This window comes from Mauremys mutica, chromosome 8 (assembly GCF_020497125.1).
Source record: "Mauremys mutica isolate MM-2020 ecotype Southern chromosome 8, ASM2049712v1, whole genome shotgun sequence".
Classification (NCBI taxonomy): domain Eukaryota; kingdom Metazoa; phylum Chordata; order Testudines; family Geoemydidae; genus Mauremys; species Mauremys mutica.
In genome coordinates, this window is record NC_059079.1 from 76,524,114 (window position 1) to 76,538,617 (window position 14,504).

At 47.6% G+C, this 14,504-nt stretch overlaps 1 long non-coding RNA gene and 1 other non-coding gene across 2 annotated transcripts; both read right to left on the reverse strand.

Annotated features, from left to right (window-relative positions):
- Positions 1-672: 672 nt before the first annotated feature.
- Positions 673-4,740, reverse strand: LOC123376163. The gene is made up of 4 exons (XR_006581702.1): positions 4,587-4,740; positions 3,344-3,418; positions 1,922-2,023; positions 673-969 (listed from the first exon to the last, which is right to left on the reverse strand). It is a non-coding gene; the product is annotated as an uncharacterized LOC123376163 (long non-coding RNA).
- LOC123376765 lies at positions 1,188-1,386 on the reverse strand. Its single transcript, XR_006581936.1, has one exon. It is a non-coding gene; the product is annotated as a small nucleolar RNA SNORA74 (small nucleolar RNA).
- Positions 4,741-14,504: the final 9,764 nt, after the last annotated feature.

Here is a 14,504-nt window from a genome sequence, read left to right on the forward strand (position 1 = left end):
CTTCCCTGTGTGTGGTGTCTATAGTACCTTCCAGTGCACTCATAAAATGCTTTATTAGCATTAATTAATTTAAACTCACAAGCCACATGAGTTCATAGATGATTTAATGATCCCTTTTTATAATATATATATTTACCTGCCTCAGAGATTAAGATGAAGAAACTGATATACTGGGAGGTTAAGTGACTTGCCCAAGGCCACAAAGTTACAACTGTCAGAACAGAAAGAGCGTTCCAAGGACTACTTCCTTCCAGGGCACACATTAAAAAGCCCATCTCCTACAAGGAGCAGGGGGAAGAGAGACTGGATTCTAGAACCTCTCCCCTGCCCACACCAGAAACAGAGGCAATGGGAAGCCAGTAGAGAATGGGTTACCAGGCACCCAGCATGCGCCTTCACCCCTATGAAACAGAAGGTCCTGGCACTTCCTCATCCCAGAGGCCGATTTTAAAGAGTCCCTGTCACCCAGGAGGAGCTGGAACTGACTTTCACACACCCATGGGGCACAACCACCTCACAATATCCCCTTCCCTCCCACAGGGAACTGCTGATCACTAACCCCAGGCAGGCAGAAGTGGTCAATGGTGCAGCCAAAATATGGATTTCCAAGGTTAAAGGACTAATTTCAACAAGATGAGGAGGCAGGGTTAAACAAACAAAAAAAGCTTAGAATTTATTTTTAAATACAATTTTAATAAAAAGGGTGAGAGGAAAGCAACAATCCATGTCATCCTTCTCCCCACCTTTCATGTTTTATCTTACTAGGCTCCCACCCTGCAAACACTTCTGCACAGGAATAGTCCCATTCAAGGCATGGGACTACTCACATGCTCACTCCCACCTCTCTAAATATCTTGGCAGTCACTCTTTAAAGCAACAGTTCCTCTCTTCTCTTCAGGCAACTACTGCTGCCTCCACTAGCCTCACTCCTGCAATGATCAGTCCAACTGAGAAGGCTTTTATCTGTAACTAGAAGAAAAAAAAAACAAATCAGCCAATGGAGCCCTAAAGATCCATATTTCACAGGAAAAAAAGAACTGGGGTGGGGATTGTCTGCATTTTTATATGAAAAAATCCCATGATTGGCCAATTAACCACCCTGTGCCTCATTTTCAGAAGGGTGGATCGGGGAGTCAAAAAAAGCATTTGCAGCCACATTTTATATTACAGTGCAGCACGGAAATGATTGTGTTCGCATCCAGTCTAGGACTAACTCTACAGAGAGTTATTCCACTCTCAAGGATGCAAGGTGCTATCAAAACCTGGCACTGACGGGCACTAGAACAGTACCAGCTGTACCAGGTAACTCTGATGGCACATTTCTCTCCCAGCAGTGTAACACTAGCACAGGCACAGAACTGCACTGAGCAGCTGACAACTGCTGGATTAAATAAACAGATCTTCCATGCTTTGGAAAGTGTGTAAGAGAAATACCTCCAAATGGGCATTCCTTTGTGTAGTGTGTATCTCAAGTCCCCTCACTTGGGTCTTGCCTCACTGAAAAACACTTCCTCTAGCGATCTGCTACAAGCCAGGCTGAGCTAGAGGAGCATTGGTTAGCACTCCCAGGCTGGATGTGCTACCCCAGCAGGCTACCCAGGCTACCATGCTACCCCATTCAAATACCAACAAAGGCTGACTATTCTGAATATTACCGATCAAATATTCAATTTGCCCATCACTGTTTGTGGCTCATAGAGGGATTTACACTAGGAAATTTCAAAGGTTTCTCCCCATCCCACATCCCAACTGCATTAAATATTGTTTCACATCTACAGAGCTCAGCCCAAAGGAGACATTTCCTAAGAGTTAGTGAGATGAGAACAACAGCTTTCTTCTGAAGACAGAACTGAATGTGCTTCATTGGCTGCTCCCACATTTAAGGCTCATTAGATCTCTTCAGTGCCTAAGGAAGAGTTACCTGTCAAGTCTTCATTTTGCAGAAAGCTCTTTGCTCCGCTGAGACTCTTGGTTTACATTGTTTCCCTTATGGATGCATAAGCTGCAGACCAGTTATGATACCCTAAACAGAGCAGAGATGCACAGCACATCTTGAGTGTTAGACATCTTTTAAATTAATACATATTGAACAGCTGGCATTTGAATTGTGGAAAAAATAAGGTGGTTTCCTGAAGTGAACATTACAAAGAATTCCACTTAAACGGGGTTTGCTGACCAAATATTCTTTGATCCCTTTGCCTCACTGTAATTATTAAATGGAATTTCCCCACATATGCTGCATAGAATAATTTATAGAAATGCACAAAGTCATCAATTGATCTGAAAAACAAACAGTTACACATCTAAAAGAACTCCTAGAAATCAAAATTCAGTTCACAAGCCCAATTCGCAGAGGGAAGTTCATTGGTTCCATAGAATTGCTGTGAGGGCTTTGAAATAAAACAGGAACAGAGATTCCAGGTACTCCTCCACACTAAAAAGGCTAAACTGGGCCTACAGTTTGTAAAATCATAATCCTATTCACTTTAAAGCCAACCTCTGTCATGTCTACAAGTTCTAGTACATGGCACTGGCTGGGCAAGCATGTTGAGACTGCTGTTTCTTCTGCTAAACTGTTTTATTACCTCTTCCTCCCTGCCACCCACTAAGTAGCGTCCACATTACTATCAGTTGCATCCTGACACCTAGACTGTAAGCTATCTGGGGCAGGGACTGTTTTCTTTATTACTTATCTGAACAGTGCCTAACACAATGGGACTTTGATACTTTATGGAAATTCTTCGGCCCTGCCATTATACAAATAAATAAGTTACAGTTCTAAGTTATGCATCCTGCAGGTCATTTGTACAACCAAACAAGCACACAGTCATGGTATTTGCAAGCACAAGTTAGCCAACCTAAATATTTAAAAAGAAAGTCAGGCTCCAGAAGATTAAGTGGGTTTGAGGGGAGTAAGGTATGTGTGGACAAATGCTAATTCAAGTGTATTAGCATCCAGATGACTTATACCACTGCATTAATATCAGTTAAGGAATGCTAAATACCACAAAAACCTGTTATCAGTCAAAATTAATACAACTTCCCTGACACAGGTTTTACAAGGCAAATGCTCTCCAGTGTAACATTATCACAGATATAAAGTGACCCTCAATAGCTGATCACCACTGAGTACAGACAAGTGCTTTAGAGCCTCATGGCACTGCCTAAGCAGCATGCTACTGGCCACAAGAAGTGCTAGAAAAGTTAAGAGCACATTAAAAAAAAAAAAGACTCAGGGTAGGGACCGTTCAGCATATTTTTACTCATTGTCAAGCATCATATATAACCAACAATATTTTTCATAAGACTACTTTCTATTAACAACATTTTTGTTAACACCAACCTCTCAGGGGAAGAAGCAAGTTTCTGCTTTTGCATGCTTGGTTTTCTTGCCCTTTTCAGATTTTCACTATCTTCCCTGAAAGAAAAGACATCAGCATAAATACCCAAAACATTTTAGTTTCAGCAGCACTGACTCAAGCCCATGCAGATATTTTTAAAATAAAATAAACAGACCCGGTTCCCTTCTCATCCCTATGTGCATTCACAGAAATTTGATTTTAGGTGCAGATCTAACCCAGGTTAGATATTTACAATGAATCGCCTCAAAACCAACCCTCATGTCAGGAGCTGCAGGCCGTGAAAGGGTCTTGGGACTGCTTGCCTGCCGGTTGGTAATACTCCACGAATGAGATCAACTGAGCAGCAAGCTGAATTTGGCACTACAACTTAGCAGCTAGGACACTGGCTTGGTACTCAAGAGACCTGGGTTTTAGTCCCGGGCCCTGCCACTGAGCGGCTAGTGGGCAGGTCACCTCCCTCCCTGTGCCTCACTCAGTTTCTCTGCCTGTACAATGGGATCCCTCTTTTGTAAAGTGCCTTGAGCACTACTGATGGACTGTGCTCCAGGAGAGCTCAGGATTGTGGGGGTTTTTTTTTGTTTGTTTGTTCTCTGAACACACTTTAATGAGTTACAGGAGTTTTTGCAGCTTAATCCTTCTTGGCAATAGCCTTCCTCATGGCTGCCAGAATATTGCTGCCCTCTTCACATTTTCGCTTGGCCCGAATGTGAGTACCAACCCTTTTCTTTATGAACTTCAGAGCACGCCTGTCCTTGGAAACTTTTAGCAATCCCATAGCACGTTTCTCATGGAGGGCAAAGCCACAGACCTCTCTGATCATGTCTCGCACAAACCTAGCGTGTTTGGTCAGGCCCCTCTGCGGCGGCCTCGACATCTTCTTCGTCACCTTGTGGCCCTTACTGAAGCCACGGGGCAGCGGTTCGCCATGCCTGCCCCAGCCGAACGGCGCCACAGCGGCAGGAGAAGGATTGTTATTGCTGGCTCCAGCCCAGCAGCCCCATGAGGCTTGCAGTGGACGAAGGGCCAGGCCCCGTCACAGGCGCAGGCAGACTGTCGGGTCTCTGCGGCACGTGGGTGGCCCCCAAGTGAGCAGGGAGCCCAGCCTTGCCCCGCCGCAGCCCGCGCACGTGGCCGCTCACCGGTCCCGGCGCAGGAGGGCTCCGCACCCCGCTGCTCAGCCCAGCCTCACGCTCGCCCCGCCCCCCATGTCCGGGGGTCACTTACCCCGCTTCTCCCCACACGGGGCGGCAGCCCGGGCGCTGCCATGCCGGATAGCTGGGAGGCCCGTGCGCAGCAGCCCTGTCCGGTGGCGGGCGAGGAAGGAAAGGAAGGAGGCGCGGCCGCTGGACCGGGGAAACAGGGCGCGCACTCGCACACCCCGCCCAGCGCCGGCTACTTCCCGCCTCCGAGGGGGGGGGCTGGATGCGCTGCGCCTGCGCCTGATTCAGGTGACATGTGTGCGCGGGGACAGCGGCGCTGGGCTCTGTGGCTTTGGATGATGGGGGCACTGGGTGGGGTGCTCGGGGTGCTCAGGGTGCTGGGGAGGGGAGGCGCTGTGGCTCGGTGTGATGGCGCTCAGGAGTGATGGGGTTTGTGGCTTTGGTGGGACGGGGCTTGGTGCTGGAGGATGGCTGTGGAGTGATGCTGTGGGAGCGTTGGGTCAAGAATAGGGTAGCACCGTAGCTTCCTCCTGTCTTGGACCAGCTGACTCTCATGCAGCATCTCTCCTAGCCCTGGTGGGAGAAGAGACTAATCATCCTCCACTAGCTGTGGAGATCTGGGTCTATAGGTAACTTAGCCCCACACGGGATCATCCCTCCCACAAGCCCGCTCCCCAGTGGGCATCCTCTTAAGTGACCAAGGGACCTCATGACGTAGCCTGCCCAGTGTATGTGTGTGAGGGTTGGGATCAGGAGGATGACAGAGCCAGAATCCACACACAGGCGCCTGACGACTACCTGCTCTGTCAGAATTGCTGGCCTATGGATGGGGGTAGCAAATCCCACGCTCTCGGGAACAATTAAGGAGAAATCATTGGGCATGGCTATACTTGTGAGTTAGAGCGCATTAAAGCAGCCCAGTGTGCTCTAACTCACAACTCGTCCACACTGGCAAGGTACGTAGAGCGCTCTGACTCGGCAGCTAGAGCACTCCTGGTACTCCACCTCGGCAAGTGGAAGAATGTTTGATGTGCCCCCGCTGGAGTGCCATGGTGCCAGTGTGGACGCCTTGGTCCTATAGTGCGCTCTGATCGGCCTCCAGAAGTGTCTCACAATGCCTGTTCTAGCCACTCTGGTCATCACTTTGAACTCTACTAGTCTACTGCCCTGCCCTCGAAACCATCCATCAGATGCGCCCTTTAAATTCTCTGGGAATTTTGAAAATCCCCTTCCTGTTTGCTCAGCCAGGCATGGAGTGCTCTTAGCAAATCTTTCCAGGTAACCAGGCCTCCACACACCAGGCGATCCCCATTATGGAGCAATGGCAAGGTGCTGGACCTCATCAGTGTTTGCGAGGAGGAAGCTGTCCAGTCCCAGCTGTGCTCCAGCTGTGGGATATCAAGGGATATGATGGAAAGGGGCCATGACCAGGACGCACTGCAGTGCAGGGTTAAAGTGAAAGAGCCACGGAATGCCTAATGCAAAGCCTGCGAGGCAAGCCGCCGCTCCAGTGCTTTTGCTGCCCCCGTGATCTGCCATTTCTACAAAGAGCTGGATGCAATACTTGGGGGCGACCCCACATCCACTCCAAGTATCATCATGGACACTTCAGAGCCCAGTTCAACAAGGCAGGAGGAGGAGGAAAGCAGGAGCGAGGGTGCTGAGGAGGAGGAAGACACCTGGAATCCCTAGATGCATGCAGCCAGGATCTGTTTTCAAGCCAGGAGGAAGGTAACCAGTCGTGGCAGCTGGTGCTTGGGGAAGGACAAACACCAGAGGAGGTGCCCAGAAAGAGGGTTTTATTTTGTGAAGGAAGTTATTCGGTGTGGGGTCTTGGGGTGAGGAGGGTTAGGGCTGCATGCATGCCTAGATGTGGAATAGGGCATTGAAATGCTCTCTCACATTGCAGTAATCGGCTTCAGTGATCTCTTTAAAGGTCTCATCCAGAACTTGGGCAATCTGCTTGTGCAGGTTTCTTGGGACAGCCACTGTGGTCCTTGTCCCAGTTAGGCTAACATGTCTGCGCCACTGTGCTGTGAGGCATGGGGGGACCATTGCTGCAAGCTGCATATGGGCCGGGGGGAATCCGCATTATAGCAGAAGATCCTCCCTTGCTTCCCATGTCACCCTCAACAGCAAGATATCTTCCAGGACAAACTCCTCTGGAAAATGTGGACACAGTGTTCAGTATAGGGGCCCCCTGCAGCTGTTGGCTCTCCCCAAGGCACAGAAACCACAGTACAGCCGTGAAACAATCAGTCCCCCTTGACCCTGTGTTTACCATTTTGGGGCTCCCGTGGATTATATGCACTCGCTTTGGGATTGGCAAATTATGCTATTGTGTAGACTGTGCTTGCCCTTAAGTACGGGGGAATCATTGCTTTGTCTGGTGTGAATAATGCTGCCTCTGTTAAGTGTTGCATTTTGCCTTTACAGACGCAACCTTGAGATCTCAGCCATCCGTGTTATCACCGGCCAAAAGACTGCAAAGAATTAGGAAGAGACCACGTAGCAGCGAAGAAGACATGCTGCATGAAGTAATGCAGCAGTCACTTAACGAGAATCTAAAAGCTCAGAAGTGGAGGGAGAGTGAAAGGAGGATCTGCCAGCAGAACACGGATCGCTGGCACAGAAGCGCAGAGCTCCGGCAGCAAAGCACGGATCAGCTGATATCATGGAGCGCCAAGCAGACTCGATCCAGGCGCTCGTAGCCATGCAGGCGGAGCAATACCGCATATTCCCCCCCACACCCCCTGCAGCCCTTGTCCCAAAACTCTTTCCCTTGTGCCCCCATGTCACCTCCAACCCTCTTTCCCCAACATCCGGGTGCTTATCGCCACCAGCTGCCTCCAACACCTGTAGCTTCACCACGCGGCCCTGCAAACTATGACCCTTACCCGCTGCACTCAGCCCCCATCACCATGCAGTATAGCCATCCTAAAGTGCAGCACTCATTGCACAGCACTCCAGACAGGAAGGCTGAGTATGATAACAGGACATATGCAAATCTGTGATTGTACCGTTCCCCACCCCCTTGCCATGTCTGTTTCCCAAGCAGTTGTGTTTCTTTTCAATAAATTAATTTTCTTTTCAATAAATGGATTTTTTGTCTTTGAAAACATTCTTTATTACTGCATGAAGTAAAAGATACCGTAGCCCAGGAAAGCAACAGGCACTGCAAGTCAGCGTAGCAAACACAGATTCCTATTAACATTGGAACTAATGCACTTCACTCCAGTGCAGGGCACCAGACATTACTGGTGGTTTTCAGCCTCAAATTGCTCCTTCAAGGCATCCCTAATCCTTGCAGCCCGTGCTGGGCCCCTTTAATAGCCCTGCTTTCTGGCTGTTCAGATTCAGCCTCCAGGTGTTGAACCTCGAGTTCCATGCCTGAGTGAATCTTTCACCCTTCCCTTCACAAATGTTATGGAGGGTTCAGCACGCAGATATAACTGGGGGGATGCTGTTATCGGCCAGGTCCAGCTTCCCAAACGGAGAATGCCAGGCCCTTTAAACAACTAAAAGCACACTCCACAGTCATTCTGCACCGGCTCAGCCTGTAGTTGAACTGCTCCTTGCTGCTATCAAGGCTCCCTGTGAAGGGTTTCATGAGCCATGGCATTAAAGGGTAAGTGGGGTCTCCAAGGATCCCTGTGGGCATTTCGACTACCCCTACAGTGCTCCTCTGGTCTGGGAAAAAAGTCCCGGCTTGCAGCTTCCTGAACAGGCCAGTGTTCCGAAATATGCGTGCGTCATGCACCTTTCCGGGCCAGCCTACATTAATGTCAATGAAACGCCCATGGTGACCCACAAGTGCCTGCAGAACCACAGAGAAATACCCCTTCCAATTAACATACTCAGAGGCTAGGTGGGCTGGTGTCAGAATTGGAATATGCATCCCATCTATCGCCCCTCTGCAGTTAGGAAAACCCATTTGTGCAAAGCCAGCCACAATGTCATGCACTTTACCCAGAGTCTTGGTTCTTCTGAGCAGGATGCAATTACTGGCCCTGAAAACTTGCAGCAACACGATTCCAACGGTCGACTTTCCCACTCCAAACTGGTTAGCGACCGATCGGTAGCTGTCTGGATTGCACTTCTAGATTGCAACAGACACCGCTTCTCCACCATCAGGTCAGCTCTCAATCTTGTGTCCTTGCACCGCAGGGTGGGGGCGAGCTCAGCACACAGTCCCATGAAAGTGGCTTTTCTTATCTGAAAGTTCTGCAGCCACTGCTCAACCTCCCAGACTTGCATGACGATGTTATCCCACCACTCAGTGCTTGTTTCCCTTATGCTTGCACAAAAAACATTGAAAGATGGTGCCAAATGTGGATGGAAGCGCAGGGTTTGCTGGGATGCGAACCAATGCATCATGGGGTGTTGGGACAGGACCCAGAATGCCCCGAACCTCCCACCCCCTTCCCATAAGCCACAGCGCTAGAATGGGAAGAGGTGCTCTGTGGGATAGCTGCCCATAATGCACCGCTCTCAATGCCGCTGCAAGTGCCGCAAATGTGGCCACACCAGTACGCTTGCAGCTGTCAGTGTGGACAGACTGCAGCGCTTTCCCTACTGTGCTCTCCAAAGGCTGGTTTAACTCTAAGCGCTCTACATCTGCAAGTGTAGCCATGCTCTTTGTGAAAGCTTCAAAGAGATATCTATCTTTTTAGCCTCCTTTCATGGGCTTTCCCACTGGAGCAGGCAGCAGGGCCCTGTGATTTTATATTTTGCACATGCACGTGCATGTGCCAGCAGGTGGATTTTGTAAACTGAAAAACATACCTGTAGGATTTTCACAAATAAGGTCCAGCACCAATCCTCAGGCACATGCATTAGTCAGTGCTCAAGTGGAAAATGTCTAATGAGGTCCTCTCCATGAGGGCTGGCTTTATTGTCTGTGGAGTGACTGTTTGGGAGCCAGTGCGAGGGACCCACATTTTCCACTTTGCATAGGGTGCCAGGATTTCCAGAGCAGTCTGTCTCCTGACGTACAGAGTAATAAAATAATAAATTAATATGAAGACAGAACTTGGTGCTAGACTATGGAATTCACTTCGCAATTAAAACAAAACACCCCCTCCCGTCCCATTTTTTCACAGTTGCTATCTGGTCACCCTACCTAATACTGTCAGATCTCCACATTTTAAAATGTAGAACTGGTTTTACGCAATAAAAAAAAGAATTTCTGATGCCATCTAGTGGTAGATGGAGATTTACATATTCCAAGAAATCTGCAGAACGTCCAAGAGGCTGAATCCGTCAGTGTTTTTAAGAAGTGCCAGGTGATTTCACTGTTTTTCCTCAAGTATCTATTAACAAGGTCTGTGAAAAGAATTTAAAAAAAGAATTTAAAAAATAGTGACATTATGATGCTTTGGGGGTTCACCCAGAGCAGTGAGGGGTTCTGTCACCCCCTGCCCTGGAATCCTGGATGCCTCTGTGCTATGCAGCTTTGACTCAGAACCCTGACACCAGCCACCTGCCTATAGCACAATGGCCTCACGCTGGCTTCTGGCAGCCTGGTGATACTACTAGCCCCTTCCAGCCCTGAGTCTCCTCAAAACCATCTCCCCAGTCTCCTGCAGCACTCAGCGCTTCTCACTGCAGCACTTACACACCCATATCTATAGGTACCGACTCCATGGGTGCTCCAGGGCTGGAGCACCTACGGGGAAGCCAAGCTCCCACTTCCTTGCCTCCCCCCCACCTTCCCTCCCAGCGCTTCCCGCCACCCCACCGCCTAGCAGCTGTTTGGCAGTGCTTACAGCTTTCCGGGCGGGACGGGGAGGAGTGGGGACGCGGTGCGCTCAGGGGAGGAAGCGGAGAAGAGGCAGGACAGAGGCGGGGACTTTGGGAAAGGGGTGGAATGGGGGCGGGGCAAGGGCAGGGCCAGGGGCGTGCGGGGGTGTCAAGTACCCTGGGAACAGGGGAAGTCAGCACCTATGCCCATATCCAGTTCACTACTCCATTAAAGAGACAATCTATGGCACCCCTGTTAGTTTGGCTGAAGATTTTACTCTTTCTTTTTGGAACACTGCACTGAGATGGCTGTTTAATAACACAAGATTAAGTTTGTTAACAAAGAACAGCGATTTAAGTGATACCAAGAGGAAGGAATTGAGATAGAAATGGTTACAAATAAACAAAAGTAAAAACGTGCTTTTAAGATTAAAGCCTAATTTAACAATCTAGAGTCTTGTTTTCTCACCAAGTTTCCAGAAACTTCCAACCCTTGGCTGAAAGATTCCACTTTTCTCTGATGCACAGGAGCTCTGACCTGTTGTATGTGCCCCGTAATGGAGACCAAAATGGCTCTTGTCCTTGATTATATCTTCCAAAGTTCAATGACATTGCTTCAGGAGGCAGGAAGGTTTCCTGGAGCTGCAACTTCCATGACCCACACTGGCTTGCCTGGTGGCTTTGTCTACTTTGCATGTAAATGTAATTTAATTGTCTCCCTTTGCTCAGTTTACTTTGGAGACACATTCAGGTAGGTGGAACCATGTTCCTTTGTCCATTGACTTAAGCCTTGATGGCCAAACCTATTTTAAAAACGCATTTCCAGCACATATTTATAATTATTCCTATATTGACCATCCATATACCATGCAAAAATATTGATGACCAGCAGTTTGCCAGTTTATATATGATACCTGACATGACACCTTTTAGAGACAGATTATGACAATTGTGAGTTGGGGTATGCTGAGAAGGTCAGGTCAGCTGAGGTTCACTGCTACATACTGAAGAGCCCCTTGCTCTCTGGCATTGGGGTGCTCTTAGGGTCACAGACATCTCTTGTAAGGTTCTACCTAAAGTCTGGCAATTCTTTTAAGAATCAATATAGAGTATATGGTATATTGCCCAAGCCAAAAAGCATTAGAAGTGTGTTTTGGTGGAGTCCAGCTAATGCCCAAAAAGCAGTTTTACATTCTTTGTTCAGTGTTATGGCCAACTGAATGTGTAGTCATTACAAAAGATAGTACTTACGAAAGGAACGTAGAACCAAATATACAGTAGAACCTCCATTTTATGAACATCAGTCTTATGAATGACCAGTTATATGAACCATTTTTCCCAACTGGGGTGAAAACAAAAAATATCATATAACTAAGGTGATGTTGAGGAAGAACAAGTTGAGATCCCTTCACATTCTGCTGCCTTCAGTGCAATACAGATCACTTTGCAGTGGTTTGAAGGATGAGAAGAAAGAAATACAGGGCGCAATACTGCAACTTGTGTACTGTATTGACTGTGACTTGGAGGTGTTCAGTTTTATGAACTCTTCAATCCCCAGGTAGTGCATAAAATAGGGGTGCTATTGTATGTATGTTGCTTGCCAACGTTTCACTAATTTATTGACCCTGCTCTTTAGTCTCACAATACTGGGCATATACTGGATATATCTTGGTTTTAGTAAAGCTTTTGACACAATCCTCCATGACTGTCTCTTAAACAAACTACGGAAATGTGGTCTAGATTAAATTATTACAAGGTGGGTGTATAACTGGTTGAAAGACTGTACTCATGGTTCACTGTCAATCTGGGAGAATGTATCTAGTGGGATCCTACAGGGGGGTCTGTCCTTGCTCTAGTACTGTTCAACATTTTAATTAATGATTTGGATAATGGAATGGAGAGCATGTTTATAAACATTTGCAGATGTAACACTGAGCTGGGAGGGGTTGCAGGCACTTTGGAGGACAGGATTAGAATTCAAATGGACCTTGACAAATTGGAGAATTGGTCTGAATTCAACAAGATGACATTCAATAAGGATAAGTGCAAAGTACTACACTTAGGAAGGAAAAATCAAATGCGCATATCCAAAATGGGAAATAACTGGCTAGGCAGTAGTGCTGCTGAAAAGTATCTGGGAGTTACAGTGGATCACAAATTGAATATGAGTCAATAATGTGATACAGTTGTGAAAAAGGCTAATATTCTGGTGTATATTAACAGGCATGTCATATGTAGCACATGGGAGGTAATTGTCCCACTCTACTTAGCACTGGTGAGGCCTCAGCTGGAATCCTGTGTCTAGTTCAGGGTGCCATACTTCAGGAAAGATGTGGACAAATTGGAGATAGTCAGGAAGAAAGCAATAAAAATGAAAAAAAAAGGTTTAGAAAACCTGCCCTAGGAGGAAAGGTTAAAAAACTGGGTGTGTTTAGTTTTGAGTAAAGAAGACTGAGGGCCCCGATACAGTCTTCAAATAAGGACTGTTATAAAGAGAACTGAGATCAATTGTTCTCCATGTCCACTGAAGATAGGACAAGAAATAATCAGCCTAATCTGCAGCAAGGGAAATTTAGGTTAGATATTAATTTTGGCAATTATTTTGTCTTTGACTACTAGCGGTAAACATGCCCAATGGCTTGTGATGGGATGTTAGATGGGGTGGGATCTGAGTTACTACAGAGAATTCTTTCCTGGGTGTTTGGCTGGTGAGTCTTGCCCACATGTTCAGGGTTTAGCTGATCACCATATTTGGGGTAGGGAAGGAATTTTCCTCCAAGGCAGATTGGCAGAAGCCCTGGGGGTTTTTTACCTTCCTCTGCAGCATGGGGCATGGGTCACTTGCTGGAAGGTTCTCTGCACCTTGAAGTCTTTAAACCATGATTTGAGGACTTCAATGGCTCAGACACAGGTTTGATACAGTGTGGGTGGGTGAGATTCTGTGGCCTGCATTGTGCAGGAGGTCAGACTAGATGATCATAATGGTCCCTTCTGACCTTAAAGTCTATGATTCTATGATTAAGAAAAACTGTCTAAACATTCTAAGTATAAGGCTAGTTTAGTGGAATAGGCTTCTAAGGGAGATTGTGGAAACCGGATCACTGTAGGTTTTTAAGAACAGGTTAGCCAGACACCTGTCAGGGATGGTCTAGCTTTACTTGGTCCTGCCTCCGTGTGGAGGTATGGACTAAGTGACCTCTCAAGGTCCCTTCCAGCCCTACATTTCTATGATACTATGACTACTAGAACTTCTTCCATCCAAGGAAGGTGCTGTACACACATTAATTAATTAATTAATTAATTAATTAAGCGTCACAACATGGGCTATATATGGATCACTTTATTCAGCCTGAAATACTTCAGCTGGATAACAGCATGCTCCAGTTTAAGACCAGAGGTGAATACATATCTAATTGCAACTCCAGGGGGAATTTGGGAAGAGCAAACATAATTACCAGAGATTTAATTTGGCTAAGAAAACGCAGTTGAACATCTCTACTCTTGTGAAAAGACTTAGAAGAGCTTTAATAATCACAGGTGCTCAGCAGCTTATTATTAAGACTACTATTTTATCACTGAGATCACGGAAGTCATAGTACCTGTGACTTCCGAAGACTTCAGAGACTTCAGCCAGCAGGCGGCTGGGAGCTGCAGAGTCCTGCCACTGTCCAGGGTGGCCAGGAACTGCGGGGTACCCCCTTAACCCAGGCAGCAGGGCCCCCAGAGCTCCGAGACAGCAGGGGTACCCCACAGCTCCCAGCCACCATGAGCAGTGGGGGTACTCCACAGCTCCCGGCTGCTGCTGGCAGGGGATCCCTGTAACTCTCAGCCGCTGCAGGTGGCAGGGGAACCCCACAGCTCCCCACCGCCTTGGGCAGCAGGGGCACCTCTGAGCCCCCATGGGTGATGGGGGCCCCTGGAGATCCCAGTCAGGCCCCTGCAGCTGCCTAGCAGCTCCCCATTTTGTAATGGCTGTGTAATGATATTTTTAGTAAAAGTCAGGGCTTCCGTGAATTTTTCTTTATGCCTGTAACCTGTCCTTGACTTTTACTTAAAATATCTGTGATAAAATCTTAGCTTTACTTATTACTTGGAACTTCCAACAGCACAGCTCCCTCCTCCTGCTATACTGAGGTACTGTTTCAACAATGATTTCTAGGGAAGAGTGCCCCCTACTGGATCACCAGCACCACTTCCTGCAGGACATGGGTGTTCCTTGGGGGACTCATTCAAAGGCCAT